The 22,194-nt window shown below is 30.9% G+C and overlaps 1 pseudogene; it reads right to left on the reverse strand.

The window, feature by feature from the left end:
• Nucleotides 1–405: 405 nt before the first annotated feature.
• On the reverse strand, nucleotides 406–20,871 carry LOC18435792 (sugar transport protein MST4-like; annotated as a pseudogene).
• Nucleotides 20,872–22,194: the final 1,323 nt, after the last annotated feature.

Genomic DNA, 22,194 nt, shown 5'->3' on the forward strand with positions numbered 1-22,194 from the left:
TAACATTGCAATAAATTGCATTGATTTTTAGTGGGCTTTGAATTCTGTTAGACTCCTCTGCCATGAAATTGATTTTGGGGCTTCGAACCTTGTTAGCTTCTGCTGCCATGAACATGGCTCATAGCCAGTGCTTCTTTCACACCCTCTGTCATCTGATCTATAGGAACACCCTTCGTCTCCGGCAAGCATAAAACCACAAGGGTCCCCATTATGGGAATCCACATGGTGAAGAAATCATGTGACAAATTTACAAAGAAAATAGAAGAGGAAACTATTTATGAACTTCCTAATGAGAGAAACTGCTCAGAGTACTTAAATAAAAGGTAAAAAAACAGACAAATTGCCTTCTCGGTATATTTTGTGGCTTCGAACTCTATTAGTTCCCCTACCATGAACTTGATTTAGTGGCTTCAAACTCTGTTAGTCTCCTCTGCCATGAACCTGGCCCAGAGCCAATGCTTCTTCCACACCCTCTCTGTCATCTGATCAATAGGAACACGTTCGTCTCCGGCAAGAAAAAAACTACAAAAGTCCGCATTATGAGAATCCACATGGCGAAGAAGAAGAAGATGCCGGCTTTTAAGTGACATAGCGTAGATAGAAAGGCTTGTGCAATAAGGAATGTGAAAAGCATGTTGGAGCAAACTACAAAGGAAAATCCAGCTGATCTTGTCTCTATACGGAAGATCTCACTAGGGATGAGCCAACCTAGTGGCCCCCATGACCACGCAAAGCTAGCAACATAGGCGCACACCAGTATCACCACCACAATCGCAACTGTGTGGTTTAGGGAGTTCGTTAAGTGGAGATCCTTTAATAGAATGATCCCAATGGCGACCTGCAAAATCACATTACAAGCAATGAACAACAGATGGTTAAGAGAGGGAGAGAGATTGATCTTCTTTTGGTAGAAAGGTTTTTGAAATTTATACAATATTAGTCTCAATTAAGTGAAGGTGGAAATAGATGATTGTATTGGAAAAGTGTGAAAACTTCATATTGTAATGTTATCAAAGTCAAGTGTATTTTAGCTTTTTTGGTATGAATAGATGGTCTAAAATTTGGTTGAATTATAGAAGTTGAATTTCTCTTTAAGAAAGGATCATTTTATTTTAGTTTCTTTTCCCAACTTTTGTTCATGTCAGAATATTATTATTTGCTTTTGCTTCAACATAGAACTTGGGCAAGTTTCTTTTGCAGAGGTTCTCTGTGCTCCAGCAAGGCCCAATATGAGAAGTTATATGGGTTTAATCCTATTAATAACCTTGAATTCAAGTAGTTACAATGAAGAACTTTAAATTGCAGGGAAAATATATCATAAAAATCAAATGTGTAGAATAAAAGAAGTAACATATACAGTAACTGATCCACCTTTAGGCCTTCCCTACATTGTTTCTATGTCAAAGAATTATAGAAGTAAAATTTGATTGAGGGAAGAGATAGAATCGTGAACCTAATGTGATATTACCAGGGACCTTTAGAAGTTGTGCTCGAACATAAAAGGGAGAGAGATAGGATAAATGTACCTGGCAAATGAACATCTGGACTGCAGCTTGGAGCAGAAAAGGTGTCCTTCCAACTCTGTCAACAATGACAATGCCCACGAAGGTGGAGATGGCATTAACTGTTCCTGTGATCACAACAGACAAGAGTGAGGCATCATTCTTGAAACCCATGGTTTGGAAAAGTATAGGGGCGTAGAACATGATGGCATTGATCCCAGTCAACTGCTGAAACACCTACAAAATAAACCCCATCAAGCCATCAGAAAATGTTCTACTGAGAGAGAGAGAGAGAGAGGTGATACCTGCAGGATGATAGAGATCAACAGACGTGGATGACCGTCACACCTCATGAGCCTGCGGTACGGGTGCTTAACTTCACTCGCAGCCTCACATGCCTCGACAAGCTGCTGGAATTCGGGTTTGACATTCATAGTGCCTGGCCTTCCCCTTCTCAGTCTTCCCTCTCTATCAAGCTTGTTGGTGTCTCCACACTGAGCAATGAACCGAAGCATAGCAAGGCCGCAGGTACACCAGCAAGGCCGAGAGAGAGCCTCCAACCCCAGGGGTGTACGGAAGAAGTCTAGTAATTAACAAGATTGGCAATCAAAATCCCAACTGTGATTAAGAGTTGGAAAAAGATGTTTAGGCTTCCTATCCATTTTGATAGAAACAGGGAACTGCCTGTTGAGATGTTGGAGGAGAGTTTGTGCCAGTTTATCCAATGTAATTTTAATGTTTTCAAAGATGATTTGTGAGTTTTTTTTTTATGGAAAAGGTTTATATAAGGCTGCAAGTTGCCACCTTAAAATGTAGAATTAAAGATGTACTTCAAAAATCCATCAGAAAAGGTTGCCTCAAATTGATCACCTCGACATCGAGATGTATGAATGTGGAAAAAAAGAAAAAGATTTTGAGTCCCATAAATAGTGTATTTTGTAACATATTATCTAGACCGTCCATTTTCAAGATTTTAATATATTTATAGATCTACTTGATTTTTACCATTTTTGGAGTTTAAAATTTTATAATTAGAGATCAAAATAGATGTTAAGATAATCCTAAGAATTTTTTACACCAAAATTATATTATAAAATTTTGAGGTGTGCCTTAATTGGTTTGTTTAAGGATTCTACGTTATAGAATTTCTTATTATAAGCTCTCTTTTTTTATTTTCCTCTTTTTTAAATTTTTCTGGAATTTTTTTAGTGATATATGATATTTTTTTCCAAATTGACCTTTATCTATATTTTTGAATATTTCTTTAGACATTTTCTTTTTAGTTTAGTTATTTTTTGCACTATTTATTTTTAATAAAGATTTTGTATTTTTTTCAAAATTTTAAAGTCTTGTTGGGATAGTCCACTTGAAATCGCCTTAAATACTGGCCTCGGGCAGGGCTCGATTGGAGTAACTTGTGTTTTATAAAAAGTAAAGCATGAAAAACAAGGAGAGAGGTGGGGGTATTTTTCCATTATTCTTTAAACACCAAGGAACTATCTCATTAGCTCGTATTAATAAAAGCTGCTCTTTCCAATTTCCTCCAACTCAAATATAAAATGTATGACGATAAAATTAGAAATAAGAAGAAAATGTTATTCATCTGTGCTTTCCAAGATAAGATGTATGTGTCATGAGCAATACCCAGCAGACTAAAAATTAGACAAGCGTACAGGAGGAAAGATTAAAATTTAGTGAGTTGAGCAATTAAAATCTAATAGATAAATGATTAGTGTATGTTAATAATATTTAAGTAATATTTACATAAATATAAGCATATATATGTTAAGCTATAATATTTAAATAATGAAAAAGTATATAATGAGACCATTTATCTTTAGTACATTAACGAAAAGGTATATAATGAGATCATTTATTTTTAGTATAAGGTGGTTACAATTAATCTTGACCATTAGATGTGAAATTAGATGGTTGTATTTCTTCTATTGACCAAACTCGAACTTTAAAAGAATTTTTTTTGAACTTTGTAACACACCCCAAGCTATCAGATTTCACATCTGATGGTTGTAAGTAATTGTAACTTCCTTGTATCAAATGTAAATGGTCTCTTTGTATACGATCCCTTAAAAGATGCATATATTTAACATAATATTTGATTTTTTTATTTTTTATTTTTTTTTGTTGTCGAGTCCAATCGAGTATGAGTCTGAGTCCCCTAAAATTTTTTTGAGTCCGGACCCAGACCCGACATGACCCGTTCGCCACCCCTAATTCAATGTCACTCTTACAATCACCCACATTGAAATTGAAGGAACACGAATGATTGTGACTTCCTTGTGCAAAAGATAAACGGTCTCTTTGTGGATAATCCCATAATTAAACTGCTCTCTCTCTCTCCGTCTCTCTCTCTCTCTCACTGTTTTTCTCTTATGGAAATGATTGTCTGTTGCTAGAATTTGTAGAAATTGCTTCGATGAATAATTTACGAATAGTTGAAATGAAATTGCTATAGAACTTGTAAATTATATTGCTTTAAAGAGGGTTGTGCAAAACAAATTCTTGGAGTGCCTAGTTTCAAAAGAAAAACATGCAGAGAAACATCAAATAAAACTTTCATCTATGATCACAGCTGAAATGTAATATCTGGAGTCAGTGATGGGCTTCTAAGATTTCACCTTGACTGATGTCTATGGCACAAGAAATACAAATGTTTATCAAAGAGCAAAAGAGAAAATGTGCGTGGTAGCGTGTGGAAAGTCATGTGGAAAGTTATCTTGTTATTCAGTTACTCAAAGGTCAATGCTGAGGAGGTGGAGCCCAGGCATTGGGACAACACTTGGAGGAGGAGAACGCCAAAACCTAGGTCCAGCATACCTCTCAACAATAGTATGCTCTGGATCCTCTTTGGAAAAGTTTATTTCTACAACTTTAATAATAACCAAAACTTGATTCGAAACTCTAACTTCTGTCATATTAGGGGGACTCTTAACCATGTTTCTAGGCTAGATAGGGCCAAAGGGGTAGTCAATGGCAGGATTTTTCCAAATACTTGCGTTTGCTCGCCCATGGTTTTGGGTAAACCCCCAGTTGCCACGTCTTGTTCGATTTCTAGCAGAATGCAGTTGTGACGAAGGGTAGGAAGCGGGAGGGAGATTCTTCTTCCAAGGAGGGCAATACTTTGGATAGTCCACTAGATTTCCACCGGAATACGACTGTGACAAAGGGTAGGAATCGGGAGGGAGATTCTTAAAACGCTTCCAAGGAGGGTAATACTTTCAACAGTCCACCATGAAAAAGTAAGGTTTTAGAGGAAGAGAGCTTGTTGCAATAGCAAAAGAGAATTATCAGTTAGGTAATCACAAAATAATAATAATAATAAAAAAAAAATTGAAAAAAGAGAAAATAATATATGTTAAGATTTCAACAGTAACAATATGATTCATATTATCGTAGCTATCCCTAATTATTAGTGTCCCTTGTAGTATGACTTCCCTTAATCTACAAATTACAATTTTCCTACATAACAAATTATTGCAAATTTATACATCCATCTGTGTCCAAATTTATCTCTAAGAAAGTTTTGAGCACCCTGAAGAGAAAAATAGAAAAGAAAAATCTCCCATCCCTAGATAATGGTATCATTTTTATTAATGATTTTGTTATTCTAACCAATTTCAGCTGGCTCAAAAAAAAGAAAGAAAGATAAATATATAAATAAATAAGGCACAAAACTTTTGGGGTCTCATAGTACTCATCCAATCTTTTCAAGCTTGCCACAGCCGAGGGCAGTTGAGGAGATAACTCGATTGAGTCCAAGGAGTTGTACTTGCTGCTCCTCCTTACTTTGAGCAAGTTGCGAGTCCAAGGAGTTGTACTTGCTGCTCCTCCTTACTTTGAACAAGTTGCAAGGACGAGAAGTTGTTGTTGCAGCTCCTCCTTACTTTGACAAGGTCGAGAAGTTGTTGATCCTTACTCTGAGATACAATTGACTATGAAATAAATTTGATTGTTTGGTTTGTTTATATAGGACCTCAGTTAGAAGGGAATTAGGACTCAAGTTCGAATGTATGTTGATGTAATAATATTCAAACTAAAGATAGTTATATTATGCAACTTAAGATAATACAATATAATATCTAAAATTAAGAAATTCAAAGTGATAATTTTATTATCCAACTTAAGATAATACAAGATAATATCCAAAATTAAGGAATTGAGATTTAGATTAAAAATCCACCTAAATACAAAAAATAAATAAATAAAAAAACAGAAAAAAAAAGCAGAGCCAATCTCTCTCTTAGTATAAGATATTGTATGGTTTTAAACAAATCTCAACATTTAAATTCGGGAGAAATATTCTACCAAAAAAATCCCTTTAATCTAGGAGATATTCTTGTAAAATGAAAGAAACAATGAAAAAAAATATTTATATTATTTCAAGAACGATCACTTTCTTTTCAATAACAAATAGAAGATAACTAAAGAAAACTTCCCAATTAATCCTAAAACACGTCAAAAACATCTAAAAAATGTTTCTAACTTTTTATTTTTAACATATATTTTATATTTGTAACATCTTTTTCTTGCCCTGGCAAGTTGCGGTAGAACTCACCATTTTTGGGATTAGGATTTAGATACAGATAAAGTAGTGACAAATTAGTTACACATTGGCCTCTTCCAATATCTCAATTAAATTTTTAAAATACTTTACCATCTCACAATAATTTTTTTAAAAAATACATGACCATTTACTAGTTTAAGTAGAAATTAACGATATGTAAAGGATGTGATTAAAATAGTTCACTCAATATTTATGGCTAGTATCAATTCACACTATTAAGTTATTATTCTTTGATGCGTGACACACATGGTATAGTCATGGTATCTATACACATGAATTTCAATATTTAATAGGAATGTCTACAAAGAGACCATTTATCTTTTGTGAATGGAGGTCACAATCATTCTCAACTATTAGATGTCAAATTGGATGGCTTGAGGTGAGTCATGGAGTGAATTTTTTTAAAAAAATTTGTATTTATTCAATGACAATAGTACAACCGCGCATTTTGAAATTTAAAAGAAATGAATGATTGTGCGTACAAAACTCTTTGTAGACAATTCCATATTAAATCGTTATGTCTAATAAGAGCAATGTAAGAGCAAATTTAAAGTGCAATATAGATAATTCCATATTAAACCATGTCAAGTAAGACCAATATATTTCATAGGTTGCATCTAAATACTACCCAAACAGTATAAAATCCATTTGCATGTAATGTATTACGCAGTAATGTATTATGCTAATAATATATTTTACAGACAATATATTTCCAGGTATCCAAATAACCCCTTAAGCTTATTATATTTCAATTAAAAAATAGATATATAATTTTCACAAAATAAAAATTTAATTTTTTAAACTAAAAGAATTTATTTGTGAATAAAAACAAACTTTTAGATATTAGATCCAAAAAATAAACATCACCCATAATAATGATTACTTCAATTTTTACAAAATGATCAACATATTTAAAGAAGGAAAAGGTTTATATAAGGTTACAACCTTAAAATGTACGTTTACATATGTACCTCAAAAATACATTGGAAAAGATTTTTTTAATGTTGAAAAACACTCTAATTGATTATCTCGACAATGAGATGTATGAATATGAGGAAAAAAAGATTTTAAATCCCCGAAACATCGCATCTTGCAACACATTATCTAGACCATCTATTTTCAAGATTTTCCATATGTTTATAAATATACTTGATTTTAACAATTTTTAGATTTTAAAATTTCATAATTAGATATGAAAATATATTTTGAGATAATCCTAAAAATGTTTTACCCCAAAATTACATGTTATGATAAAATTTAGAGGTGCGCCTTAATTGGATTGTTTAAGGTTGCAACCTTATAGAAACGACACCCTTTAAAGAAAGACAATCGAGTAATTGAGTACCTAAGAATAATATTGGATGAAGTTTTTATACGGCCTAGGCTTTATGAAAACAAAATATAGCCTCACCTCAATTCCTCATTCCGGTAAGCTTTTCTGGAATAAAAAGTCTTTATGATGTCTCTAAAATCAATTTCTAGCACCAACAATAAATTTTGAAACTAAAAAAATGCTATAGATCTTGCAGATCTTTGAACAGTTATTTTTAAAGAAAATTAGATGGTCTAGATAATTTGTTGCAATATATATTGTTTTGAAATTTCAAATCTCAATTTTTTTCCTAACCACGATGTTCAGGCCGAGATGATCGATTAGAAGGTTTTCCAAGGCTTGAATTACAATTTTTGATAAATTAGGGTTTGTTTATTTTGATAGGACTGCATTCTTACCGAACCAAGACTACCGTGATGAAATTGATCCAAGCTGATTCCCAGTATAGATCAGCGGGACTAAATTTAATAGTTAAAATAGGACCTTTCTACAAAGGAAAAGTTTATATCGAGCCTCGGCTCTAAGCAATCAAATTGGAGTGCACCTCAAAAATTTCACTAGAAGAGGTTGTTTTGATGCCCAAATGCCCTCAAATTGATCATCTCGACATCAAGACACATGGACATGTGAAAAAAACGAATTTTAAGTTTTGGAAATAGTGCATCTTGTAACAAATATTTGGACCGTCAAGTTTCATGATTTTCAAGTTTTCGTAGATCTACTCGATCTACACTATTTCTAAAGCTTTAAATTTTATAATTAAAGATAAAAATATATCTTAAGGCTATCACAAAAAATTTTAGTATTGAAACCACATTTGTCGACACTATTTGAAGGTGCTTTACTTTGATTGTTTGGGGCCTTGGCTCTATACAAACCACACCCTTCTACAAATGCCCTGGAAAAACTTTTCTTCAAAGATTCACATTGATTAATAGATGGGATAAGTTAGGTCCGGGTCCAATCGACCAACACACGACTAGGTTCTAGTTGTATAGTCATGTCTAGTTCTACCTTTTTCTGGGTGTGCTTTGTAAATGGTTGCAACCTTAAACAATCCAATTAAGGCACACTTATAAATTTTATCATAATGTAATTTGAATATCAAAAGTTCTTAGGATGACCTTAGAATCTATTTTTATCTCTAATTATATACTTTTGAACTCTAAAAATAGTTCAAATCAAGTAGATCCATAAACACATAAAAATATTAAAAATGAACGGTCCCAATAATGTGTTGTAAGATAAGCTATTTGGCAGACTCAAAATCCTCTTTTCTTTTCATATTCATACATCTCGATGTTGAGATGATCAGTTAGAGCAACACCCAAACAAGCCTTTATGATGGATTTTTTTTATATACAACTTTAATTTTACATTTTGAAGGTGCAACCATATATAAAATTTTTCCTTTAAATAAATCTCCTAAATTTCTTTATTAAAAGTTCTATATTCTAGCTCGACCTGATGAGAACCTTACGGAGTCACCTGCTTTCAACATTTCATTGAGTAACCCAAAAACTAAAAAAAAGAGGAAACGATCATAAACACCAAGGATATAAAAATTTAGTCTCAAATTTTGCCCCCACCCCAAAAGAAAAAGAAAAAAAAAAAAAAGCATAATAAAGAGTGGTAGATAAAACTATCTATACTTTCAAGTATAAATTGTAAAGATACTAATATTTTTGGAATTACTCACTATGCTGAGATAGTTAGCTCAAATTCACCCTCTTTTTCATTTCTAAATAGATCCAAGATTTCAAAATATATCTCGTCGCATAGAGATCCCATATATTATATCTTCTAACTCTAAAGACCAACTTTATCCATCCTAACCCAAACAAAAGTTCAAGACATACTTTTTTTATATTCCTTTCTAAACCCACTTCCCTCTCTTCCCTTGTTTCTCTAGAAACCTCTCTCATTTTTATTTTTTTTAATGTTAAGAAATATCTTATGAAAAAATATATATTTTTAATATTGAAAGAAAGGAAAAAAGTATAGGGAGAAACATGGGAAGAGAGAGAGAGAGAGAGAGAGAGAGAAGGGGTGTACAAAAGAATAAGAAAATGAGGTCTTTTGAATTTTTATTTGAGCTAAAAAGATGGGGTAAAGTTGGTCCAGGGTTTATGTGATATAAGACATGAGATTTATATGTCGCCAAATATGTTTTGAAACCTTGGGTCTGAAAAGATGTTGTATGGAAATATTTTCCCTTTATTTGTTTATAGACTTCATTTCACTTGAACTTCCTAACTAATTAATAGCACATTTTTTCTATTTTGAGGTTTTCCAATTAGAAATTTTAAAATATAAAATTAAATCAGAAAAGCAAGGTATTTTAGAATAGGGATGGTATACTATGAGACTATTTATTGTTTGAAAAATTACGTAAATACCTATTTAACTTTCTGTCATTACTAAAATACCTAATATTTTTTGTGTATAAATCCATTCAACATAATAATTTGGCCGTTTGTCAATCAAAACTAGGGCACTGAATAAAAATATTCAAAAAACAAAATATCCCAAAAACAAAAGTTTAAAATAACATGCAATTTGGTTGTCTAAAGGTCTGTGTTTAACCTAGCCGCCCTCCTGTACGCAATTATTTTGTATAAGAGAGATTTTCGCACACACATAGTACTTCTAAAAAGGGCTTTTATAGTATCAGATTTTTATCTTTCTTACAAAGACTTCATAATTATTCTTAGTTATTGGATGTCAAATTCCATGGCTTGTTGCGGTGTATCACGAAGTTTGAGAAATTTGTTTTTGAACTTTGAGTCTACTCAATGACATGCTTACAATCACCCGATTAGAAATATAAAGAATAACGATGATTGGACTTCCTTGCGCTAAAAAGTAAATAGTCACTTTTCATACTGTTTCCCAAATATCCTCAAATTGATCATCTCGACATCAAGATGCATGGACATGAGAAAAAGAAATGGATTTCAAGTTTTGGAAACAATGCATCTTCTAACGCATTTTTGGACCCTCAATTTTCAAGATTTTCAAGTTTTCATAGATCTGCTCAATCCAAACTATTTTTGAAGTATTAAACTTTATAATTAAAGACGAAAATATATTATAAATATGTCACAAAGATTTTCAATATTGTAACCACATTTGTCGACACTATTTGAATGTATGCATTTACTTTGATTGTTTAAAGCCTCGAATCTATACAAACCGCACCCTTTTTTATATACTTTGCTTTTTATTTTTAATTTTTTAAATCCAATCAACATTCTTATAATTTAGCCATTTGTCAATAAAAAAACTAGGGCCTATGTAATGGGATGATTTTAGGGAAAATATCTCCCTATCGCCTATTTTTAACTTCCATATCTCATGAGACTCAAGAATTGAAAATATTACTTGTAAGCAAAAAGTCTCCATCTTTTCTATCTTACAACCTTCTGGACCCCTTTGATCATAAACTGTTGACCCAAACAAACATTAAAATGACACCCTGTTCAAACCCCATCTCTCTCCCTCTCTAAATCTCCATCTCTCTCTTCGCTTCTCGGTGAGTTTACCAGCCAAGGGGTTTAGCTTGAGCTCGAACAAGAGTACAACTTCTTATGTGTGAGAGAGAGATGAAATTTTAGAGAGAGAGAGATGGAGTATTAGAGAGAGATAGATAGAGTCATTCATAAGTTGTTGAGGTCAATAATACATGGTCAGAATTAGGGGGTTGTTTGGAAGATAGAAAAAATAGAGTCCTTTTGCTTATAAATAATATTTTCAATTCTTGGGTGGGATAAGATATAGAGGTTAAAAATAGGGGATAATAGGATATTTTCCCATGATTTTAACTGTATCTTGTGTTTGGATATTGAATTGTAAATGAGAATAAAAATGATAGAGAGCGAGAAGAGAGGAAGTTGGATAGTGGTCATAATGAAAATCAAGAATTTGAATTTAAATAAACGTCTAGATGGAAGCTACAATTAATATTCACATTCTACACTGTTTATGTTGTAGTTGGGTACGGTTTCTTGGCCTATTTTATTTATTTTTTGGGAACCTATATAATTAGACCATTACCCTTGGTACAATATGATCATAATTAATCTCGACCATTGGATGTGAAATTGGGTGATTGTATTTATTTCATGGGAAATTTATGTATGGACCGGTTTATAATATCATTATAATGAAATGACCCAAAAATAAGCGATTATTACTCGGAAGGATGGAATCCCGATTTTGTTTTTTTGCCAAGTTTGCCTAAGTCCGATTTTTCAAACCTCGAACTATTTTGTAGCCTTGACAATTTTGTTTTTTATCCAAGTTTACCCCCGGTCCGATTTTTCAAAACTCAAAACGCTCGGTAACCCCAACATTTCTCAACCTTTGCCAAATTTGCCCCGCATTGTTTACTAAAAAAATTCAGCAGAAGGCAATTCAAACATCGGACGGCCTTTTGTTCTATTTTTTTTAAGTAGATCAAGCAGTTCGATGGTTCAAACATCATACCATATTCTGTTCAATTTTTTTTACCAAACAATACGGGCCGATGTTCGAACCATGGGACCGCTTGGTTTCTTCAATGATATATTTGTGGAGTAAAAAAATAAAAGAAGAGTAAAGCCTATCTCTTTCTCTTATACAATTAGAACGTCCTTATTCCCTTATGCTTAAGAAATAAAAGTTCCATCCAAAATGATGGAACTTAAAATAGGAACTTGGTTCCTCAAACCCTATTCTGTCTCCCTCCTTATATTTATATTGTTAATTTATATTTGTATTTGAATTATATTATATTATATATATTACATAATATAATAAAAATATTAATAAAATAATTTGTTATATTATATATAATAAAAATATATATTAATAAAATGAATATAAAATACACTATATATTATATGTTATATATATATATATATTTTGTATTTTATATATATTTTATTGTATAATATATATTTTATATTTTATTGTATAATATATAATATATTTTATATAATATGATATTATATATAATAAATATAGATTAATAGAATAAATACAAAATATAATATTCTATATTATAGATTATATGTTTATTTTTAAATTATTAAAATATTTGTATTGTATAGTATATATATTTATGTGATATAATATATTTTATTATATGTTATATAATAAAATAAATATGAAATACACTATATTATATATTATATAATGTTATATATATTATATATTATATATTATATATTATATTATGTAATATATATTATATATTTATTTTTTTATTACTAATATATATTTTAGCTATATATTATGTATATAATATTTTATTGCATATTATATGTTATATAGTAAAATAAAAATGGAATTCACTATGCTATATATTATATATTATATATTACATTACATCAATTATATATATTATGCATTGATGTACTATAATATATTTTATTACATATAATATATACATTTATGTAATATATTATATTTTATTGCATATTATGTTATATAGTATAAAATAAATATAAAATACACTATGTTATATATCATATTCGGTTAAATATTATATATAACATATATTTATGTATTATTTTTTTTATAGTTGTAAATTATATTTTAAAGTTCAAATTTATTCTTATTTGTATAGTAAAATGATGATAAAATAATAAAATACAAACCAATAATTCTAATTTCAATGTATAATATTGTATTTAGTTAGATTTTAATAAATGTTTGATGATAATCTTAATATAGTGCTCTCATTTCTTATTGGATTCCTAAAGAAGAACATTTATAATGATTTTTAATAATTTTTTTTAATTTTTTTAAAGGCTGAATCTGACCGATTCGGCCGATTTTTTATCCAAAACGCCGATTCATTGATCCAGATGGGTTTTTTGTGTAGTTGGAGATTTTTTTTAATATTAGAACATTAAAATTTATAGGAGGTTTAATTTTTGTTTTTAATCATATGATATGGAAGTGTTTTATAATAATTTTTTGATCATGTTTATTATGATATTATAATTAATAATTATACATTGATAACGACATCTTATAATTTTTATGAATTTATTTATTTTATAAATTATAAAATATATTAATTTTCTTATAGTTGTAAATAAAAATATTTAAATTAGATGTTATTATAAGACATTTTAGAATTATTTTATTTATAATTATTTTATAAAATATAAACCAACAATTTCAATTTCAGAATATAATATTATAGTTAGTTAGGTTGTAATGTATTATTTTTGTTTATTAATTATTAAACCAAATCTTATATTTTATTTATTAATTTATTTATGTTATAAATCATGCAATGTATTATTTTTTGTTGTAGTTGCAAATAATATTTTTAAATTAGATGATATTAGATGACAAAATTCAAATCTAATTTTATTTGTATTGTAAAATGATGCTAAAATAATAAAATACAAATCAATAATTCTAATTTTAATTTATAATATTGTATTTAGTTAGATTTCAATAAATGTTTAATGATAATCTTCATACAGGGAAAGAACATCTCAATACTCGCATATTGATGCAAAAAAAATAAAATTTATTAATATAGTTTTTTCATTTCTCATTGGATTCATAAAAAAGAACATTTATAATGATTTTTAATATTTTTTTGAATTTTTTTAAGGCCAAATCGTCCAATTGGACTAATTCCTGATCTGAAATGCCGATTCACCAATCCGGATGGGTTTTTGTGACGCCTAATTTGGGGCACCAGTCCATTTTTTTAAACCACTGGTGAGAACTAATATGTGAAAAGAGTGGTACGGAGGTGAGAACCATATAGAGGATGCTATAAAGTTTTTTTTCTAGATATTTAATGATGAAAAAAACGAGAGTTGTTTTAATGTCATTTGAATATGGACGTGGTTAACATCCGAGCATGCCTGCACATGTAGAAATGTGGGCCCCTAAATAAATTTAATTTTGAAATAGAATTTGATCCTAATATTTAGAGAACATATAATCTTTAACACGGGGATCCTGAATGTAGAAAAATAAATAAATTTTAAAAATTAAAAATTGCAATTATAGTAAGAAACATTTGCTTCAATTGTTTTTAGATGAACCACCTATATATATATTTTATTTTATTGTATAATATATAATATGTTTTATGTTATATGATATTATATATAATAAATATAGATTAATTGAATAAATATAAAATACAATGTACGATATTATAAATTATATATTTATATTTAAATTGTTAATATATTTGTATTGTATAGTATATATATTTATGTGATATAATATATTTTATTATATGTTATATAATAAAAGAAATATAAAATACACTATATTATATATTATATAATGTTATGTATATTATATATTATAGTATGTAATATATATAATATATTTATATTTATATTATTAATATATATTTGTATTATATATAGTATATTGTTATGTATATAATATTTTATTGTTAAATAATAAAATAAAAATATAATTCACTATGCTATATATTGTATTATATATATTATATATTATATTTCATCAATTATATATATATTATACATTGATGTTATATAATATATTTTTTTAAATATAATATATACGTTTATAGTATATTATATTTTATTGCATAGTATATATTATAGTATAAAATAAATATAAAATACACTATGTTATATATTATATTAGGTTAAATATTAAATGTAATATATATTTATATATTATTTTTTGTTATAGTTGTAAATTTTATTTTAAAATTAGATGATATTATACGATAAAATTCAAATTTATTCCTATTTGTATAATAAAATGATGTTAAAATAATAAAATACAAACCAATAATTCTAATTTCAATCTATAATTTTGTATTTAGTTAGATTTTATTAAATGTTTGATGATAATCTTGATGTAGTACTCTCATTTCTTATTGGATTCCTAAAAAAGAACATTTATAATGATTTTTAGTAAATTTTTTAGAATTTTTTTAAAAGCCGAATCCGACCGATTCGGCCGATTTTTTATCTGAATCGCCGATTCACTGATTCAGATGGGTTTTGGGGTGCCTGATCCGGGGCACCGGTCCGTTTTTTAAACCACTGAGAACTAATCTGTAAAAAGAGAGGTACGGAGGTGAGAGCCATATGGAGGATGTCGTAAAGTTATTTTCCTAGATATTTAATGATGAAAAAATCGGGAGTTGTTTTAATGTCATTTAAAGATGGATGTGATTAGCATGTGGGGCACATGTAGAAATGTGGGCCCTTTAATAAGTTTATTATTAAGATAGAATTTGATCTTAATTTTTAGAGAACATACGGTCGTTAACATGGAGATCCTGAATGTTGAAAAATAAATAAATTTAAAAAATTAGAAATAACAATTATAGTAAGAAACATGGACTGTTAGTTTCAATTGTTTTTAGATGAACCACCAATATACCTTTGGACTGCATATTATACAAATGCGGTCCAGCCCACATGAAACTATTGTTCTTTGAAGATCTAACCATTGTTATATCTTTTGACCATCAAAATTTTATGACAACTTCCTTTATGTAGGATAAATTATTAAGGGTATTTTCTACATCTTTGTACAATAGACATGGAGGTCACAATCATCTCCATTAATTAGATGTCAAATTGGATGGCTTGGAGTGAGTCATGAAGTCCAAGAATATTTTTTCTTTTTGGAACTTTTTGTTTATTCAATATAGGGGTGGCAATGGACAAGGATCTGAAGTAGGTTCTGGTATGGGTCAAAATATTGGACCCAAAAGGTTGGGTCCAGGTCCATGTGGATCGGACCCAGACCCGGCCCAAATAGTGTTATTATTTAAATAATATTAAATATAAAATAGTTTAATAATATTTAATAAATTTATGTAATATTTACATAAATATAAGCATATATATTTTAAGTTTATAATATTTAAATAATGAAAAAGTATATAATGAGACCATTTATCTTTAGTACAATAATAAAAAGGTATATAATGAGATCATTTATTTTTAGTAAAAGGTGATCACAATTAATCTTGACCATCAGATGTGAAATTAGATGGTTGTATTTCTTCCATTGACCAAACTCAAACTTTAAAAAAAAAAATTTCGAACTTTGTAACACACCCAAGCTGTCAGATTTCACATCTGATGGTTGTAAGTAATTGTAACTTCCTTGTATCAAATGTTAATGGTCTCTTTGTATACGATCCCATAAAATATACAGGCATATATTTAACATAGTATTTGATTTTTTTATTTTTTTATTTTTTTATTTTTTTATTTTTTTATTTTTTTTTGGTGTCGGGTCCAATCGAGTCTGAGTATGAGTCCCATAAAAGTTTTTTGAGTCCGGACCCTGACTTGACATTACCCGTTTGCCACCCCTAATTCAATGAATCTCTTACAACCACCCCATTTTGAAATTGAAGGAACATGAATGATTGTGACCTCTTTGTAAAAAAGATAAATCGCTCCTCATAGACAATCCCATAATTAAACTGCTCTCTCGCTCTCTCTCTCATTGTTTTTCTCTTTTGGAAATGATTGTCTGCTGCTAGAATTTGTGGAAATTGCTTGGATGAATTATTTACGAACAGTTGAAATGAAATTACTATAGAACTTGTAAATTATGTCGATTTAAAGAGGGTTGAGCAAAACAAATTCTTGGAGTGCCTAGTTTCAAAAGAAAAATATGAAGAGAAACATCAAATAAAACTTTCATCTATGATTACAGCTGAAATGTAATATCTGGAGTCAGTGATGGGCTTTTAAGATTTCAACCGGACTCATGTCTATGGCACATGAAATACAAATGTTTATCAAAGAGCAAATGAGAGAATGTACGACGAAGCGTGTGGAAAGCCATGTAGAAAGTTATCTTGTTATTCAGTTACTCAAAGATCAATGCCGAGGAGGTGGAGACCGCTAAAGTCTAGGCCCAAGCATTGGGACATCAGTTGGAGGAGGAGAACGCCAGAACCCAGGTTCAGCATACCTCTCAACAATAGTAGGCTCTGGATCCTCTTTGCAAAAGTTTGTTTCTACAACTTCAATAACAACCAAAAAGTGAACAATCAAATTCGAAACTCTAACTTCTGCTATATTACAGGACTCTTAACTATGTTTCTAGGCTTGATAGGGCCAGAGAGGTAGTCAATATCAGGATTTATCTAAGTACTTGCGTTCGCACGTCCATGGTTTTGGGTAAACCCTCAGGTGCCATGTCTTATTCGATTTCCAACGGAATGCAAGTGTGACGAAGGGTACGAAGTGGGAGGGAGATTCTTCTTTCAAGGAGGGCAATACATTGGACAGTCCACTAGATTTTACAGGAATGCGATTGTGACGAAGGGTAGGAAGCGGGAGGGAGATTCTTAAAACGCTTCCAAGGAGGGCAATACTTTGGACAGTCCGCCATTTATGAAAAAGTAAGATTTTAGAAGGAGAGAGCTTGCTGAAATAGCGAAAGAGAATTATCAGTTAAGTAACCACAAAATAATAATAATAATAATAATAATAATGAAATTGAAAAAAGAGAAAATAATATATGTCAAGATTTCAATAGTAACAATATGATTCATATTATCGTAGTTGTCCCTAATTATTGGTGTCCCTTGTAGTATGACTTCCCTTAATCCACAAATTACAAATCTTTCTACTTAATTAATTATTGCAAATTTACACATCCATCTGTGTCCAAATTTATCTCTAAGAAAGTTTTGAGCCCCTTGAAGAGAAAAATGGAAAAGAAAAATCTCCCATCACTAGATGATGGTATCAGTTTTGTTAATGATTTTGCTATTCTAACCAATTTCAGCTGGCTCAAAAAAAAAAAGAAGATAAATATATAAATAAATAAGGCACAAAAATTTTGGGATCACATAGTACTCATCCAATCTTTTCAAGCTTGCCTCAGCCGAGGGCAGTTGAGGTGATAACTCGATTGAGTCCATCGAGTCACGTCCACCATGAAAATCATTGAAAAATAAATAAAAGGTTAAAATTTGATAAAAGATAGTATAATTTTTTAAATATTCCTTCTTTTATGTATTTTCTCTTATTCTCTATTCTTTTAATTATTTCTATTAGTTACTTTTGATTTTTTAAAATTTTATTTATACTGTGAATATTTTAGAAAAATCAAGAAAATGAAAAAATAAAAGATTGGAACATGTCATAAGAAAATTTCCTAAATCATACAAAAATACCTTAAAATCATCCAAAAATAAAGTGGTATTTTTATTTTTTTAGAACTATTTTATATTTGAATCATATTTTTTTTGGTATCCCAACAAGTTGTTGTGGAATTCACCCCTACTCTGCCTCTGACCCAAGCCTGAGTTGCTCTGCGGATAGAGAGATTAAGAAAAGATTAAGAGAGACAGAGAGAGGAGAAAGACAAAAATGGTAATTCAAAAGAAATATATAAAAGCGTGATTAATAAAAACTCGCAAGTTACAAGGCTAAGAAGTTGTACTTACTGCTAACAAGTTGCTGAGCCGAGAAGTTGTTCTTGCGGCTCCTCCTTACTTTGACAAGGTCGAGAAGTTGTTGATCCTATAATACAATATAATATTTAAAATTAAGAAATTCAAAGTGATAATTTTATTATCCAACTTAAGATAATACAATATAATATCCAAAATTAAAGAATTGAGATTAAGACTAAAAATCCACCTAAATACACACAGAAAAAAAGAAAAAAACGCCGAGCATACACTGCCCGAGAGAACTTCTCTAGAAAGTCATCCATGGCCGTCACCCCGCTTGCATTCACCATAACACAACATGAATTCTTTCTCTCTCTCTCTAAATAAAACCGACGACAAATTCATTATTTCTCCACTGCCCGAGAGAACTTCTCTAGAAAGTCATCCATGGCCGTCACCCCGCTTGCATTCACCATAACACAACATGAATTCTTTCTCTCTCTCTCTAAATAAAACCGACCACAAATTCATTATTTCTCTCTCTAAATAAGCGAAGAGAGAGAAAGTGAAGAATACCTGAGATTCCAATGTCGTAACCGAACATGAGGCCACCAGTAGCTGAAATGAGGGCGCATAACAACACGTAGAATGTAACCTTCGCATCACCGTCAATCTTAGGATTCGAGTCCGATGTGAATACCGGCCCTGCTATCTTCCTAGAGACAATTAAAAGAATAGAGAATAATAGAAAATACATAAAAGATGCAATATTTAAAAATTATACTATCTTTTATCAAATTTTAACCTTTTATTTATTTTTCAACGATTTTCATGGTGGACGTGACTCGATGGACTCAATTGAGTTATCTCCTCAACTGCCCTCGGCTGAGGCAAGCATGAAAAGATTAGATGAGTACTATGAGATCCCCAAAGTTGTGTGCCTTATTTATATATATATTTATCTTTTTATTTTTTTGATCCAGCTGAAATTGGTTAGAATAGCAAAATAACTAATAAAAATGATACCATTATCTAGTGTTAGGAGATTTTTCGTTTCCATTTTTCTCTTCAAGGTGCTAGAATATTTCTTAGAGATAAATTTGGACATAGATGGATGTATAAATTTGCAATAATTTGTTAAGTAGAAAGATTTGTAATTTGTGGATTAAGGGAAGTCATACTATAAGGGACACCAATAATTAGGGACAGCTACGATAATATGAATCATATTGTTACTATTTAAATCCTAACATATATTAATTTCTTTTTTTTAATTTATTATTATTATTATTATTATTATTATTATTATTATTATTATTTTGAGGTTACCTAACTAATAATTCTCTTTTGCTATTGCAGTACACTCTAAATGGTGGACTGTACAAAATATTGCCCTCCTTGGAAGCATTCCAAGAATCTTCCTCCCGCTTCCTACCCTTTGTCACCGTCGCATTCCGGTGGAAATCTGATGAACTGTCCAAAGTATTGCCCTCCTTGGAAGCGTTCCAAGAATCTCCCTCCCGCTTCCTACGCTTCATCACAGTCACATTCCGGTGGAAATCTGGTGGACTGTCCAATATATTGCCCTCCTTGGAAGAAGAATCTCCCTCCCGCTTCCTACCCTTCGTCACAAGGGCATTCCGCTAGAAATCGAACAAGACGTGGCACCTAGGGGTTTACCCAAAACCACGGGCCCAGTACTTGAAGAAATCCTACCATTGACTACCCCTCTGGCGCTATCAAACCTTGAAACATGGTTAAGAGTCCCCGTAATATAGCAGAAGTTAAAGTTTCGAATGTGATCAAGTTTTGGTTGTTATTGAAGTGGTACAAACAAACTTTTCCAAAGAGCATCCAAAGCCTATCGTTGAGAGGTATGCTGGACCTGGGTTCTGGCATTCTCCTCCACTAAGTGATGTCCCAATGCTTGGGCCTAGACTTTTGCGGTCTCCACCTCTTCAGCATTGAGTAACTGAATAACAAGAAAACTTTCTACATGACTTTCCACACGCTTCAGCATACATTCTCTCTTTTGCTCCTTGATAAACATTTGTATTTCTTCTGCCATATACATGAGTCAAGTTGAAATCTTAAAAGCCCTTCATTGACTCCAGATATTACATTTCAGTTGTGATCATCGATGAAAGTTTTATTTGATGTTTCTCTTCATGTTTTTCTTTTGAAACTAGGCACTCCAAGAATTTTTTTTGCACAACCCTCTTTAAATAGATATAATTTACAAGTTCTATAGCAATTTCAATTTAACAGTTCGTAAAAAATTCATCCAAGCAATTTCCACCAATTATATTAACAGACAATCATTTCCAAAAGATGTAGCCCAATGAGCTCTGGCCCCCTCCACTACTCACCCCACGACCCATTCTCTCTCTAGAAGCCCCTTGTTGGATCTGCATGAAATTTTCCATTCCTTATCAGCAGCTAATTGTCTCATGTTCAGTCTGATGGGTACGGTAGTCTTTTGTTTCCATTATTACAGGTTGAACAGTCTTGTTAAGTGTAGCTTGATATCACAGTCTTGTTCCTTTTGGCAGGGTGCAGTAGTTTTTTTATATTAATCTGGGTATAATAGTATTTTTTCAGCTTCATTGGCAAGATTGGTTACAGGTTATGTTCAAAGAGTAGAGGGTCAGTCCTTCATTCTCCAAAAAGAAAAAAGAAAAGAAAAAGTAGACGAGGAGTTAGCATCGGACATAGGGAAAAATGAGCTTCAAGGTATCAACTAACAACTTCCAGGTAGCAGCGAGTTCTTTGAATTGAGATATAAGCTCAAATCCAGAGAATAGTATTTCCCGTTGTTAGTCTACATGGCATTATTATCAAGGTTACAATAGTCATTCGGGCCATTGATTGTTATGACATTCACATCAAGATCATAATAGTAGTCTTATGAGACTTGAAGGGTATCATACTCCTTTAATGGTAGTTAGTCACAGGTAGGTCAGTCACTATTAAAATCAAATAGACATTTACTATGAGACTAGACAAACCAGTTTTAATAGTGTAATTCACGGCCACACCCCTGTTAGCATGAGTATGTAGAGTGCAAAAAACTGACAAAGACAGTACATACATATGAAATTTTACAATGGCACGCTTTTATTTAGTGTCCAACCATTGGACCTTATGTGCACTTGTGTGCACTTATATTTTTAACATATTTTTTGTGCCTTGGCAAGTTGCCTTAGAACTCACCCCAACTTGGCCCATGAGAAACAAGACACATGGAAGAATAGTAGAAGTTGTTTAAAAAACGAATCGGTGCCCTGAATCAAGCATCCCAAAAACCCATATGGATCGGAGAATCGGCATTTTCGATCGGGAATCGGACGAATCGGTCGGATTTTGCCACAAAAATAATCACAAAAAAATT

This window comes from Amborella trichopoda, chromosome 10 (assembly GCF_054954075.1).
Source record: "Amborella trichopoda isolate Santa Cruz 75 chromosome 10, AtrichopodaSantaCruz75HAP2 v2.0, whole genome shotgun sequence".
Taxonomy (NCBI): Eukaryota; Viridiplantae; Streptophyta; class Magnoliopsida; order Amborellales; family Amborellaceae; genus Amborella; species Amborella trichopoda.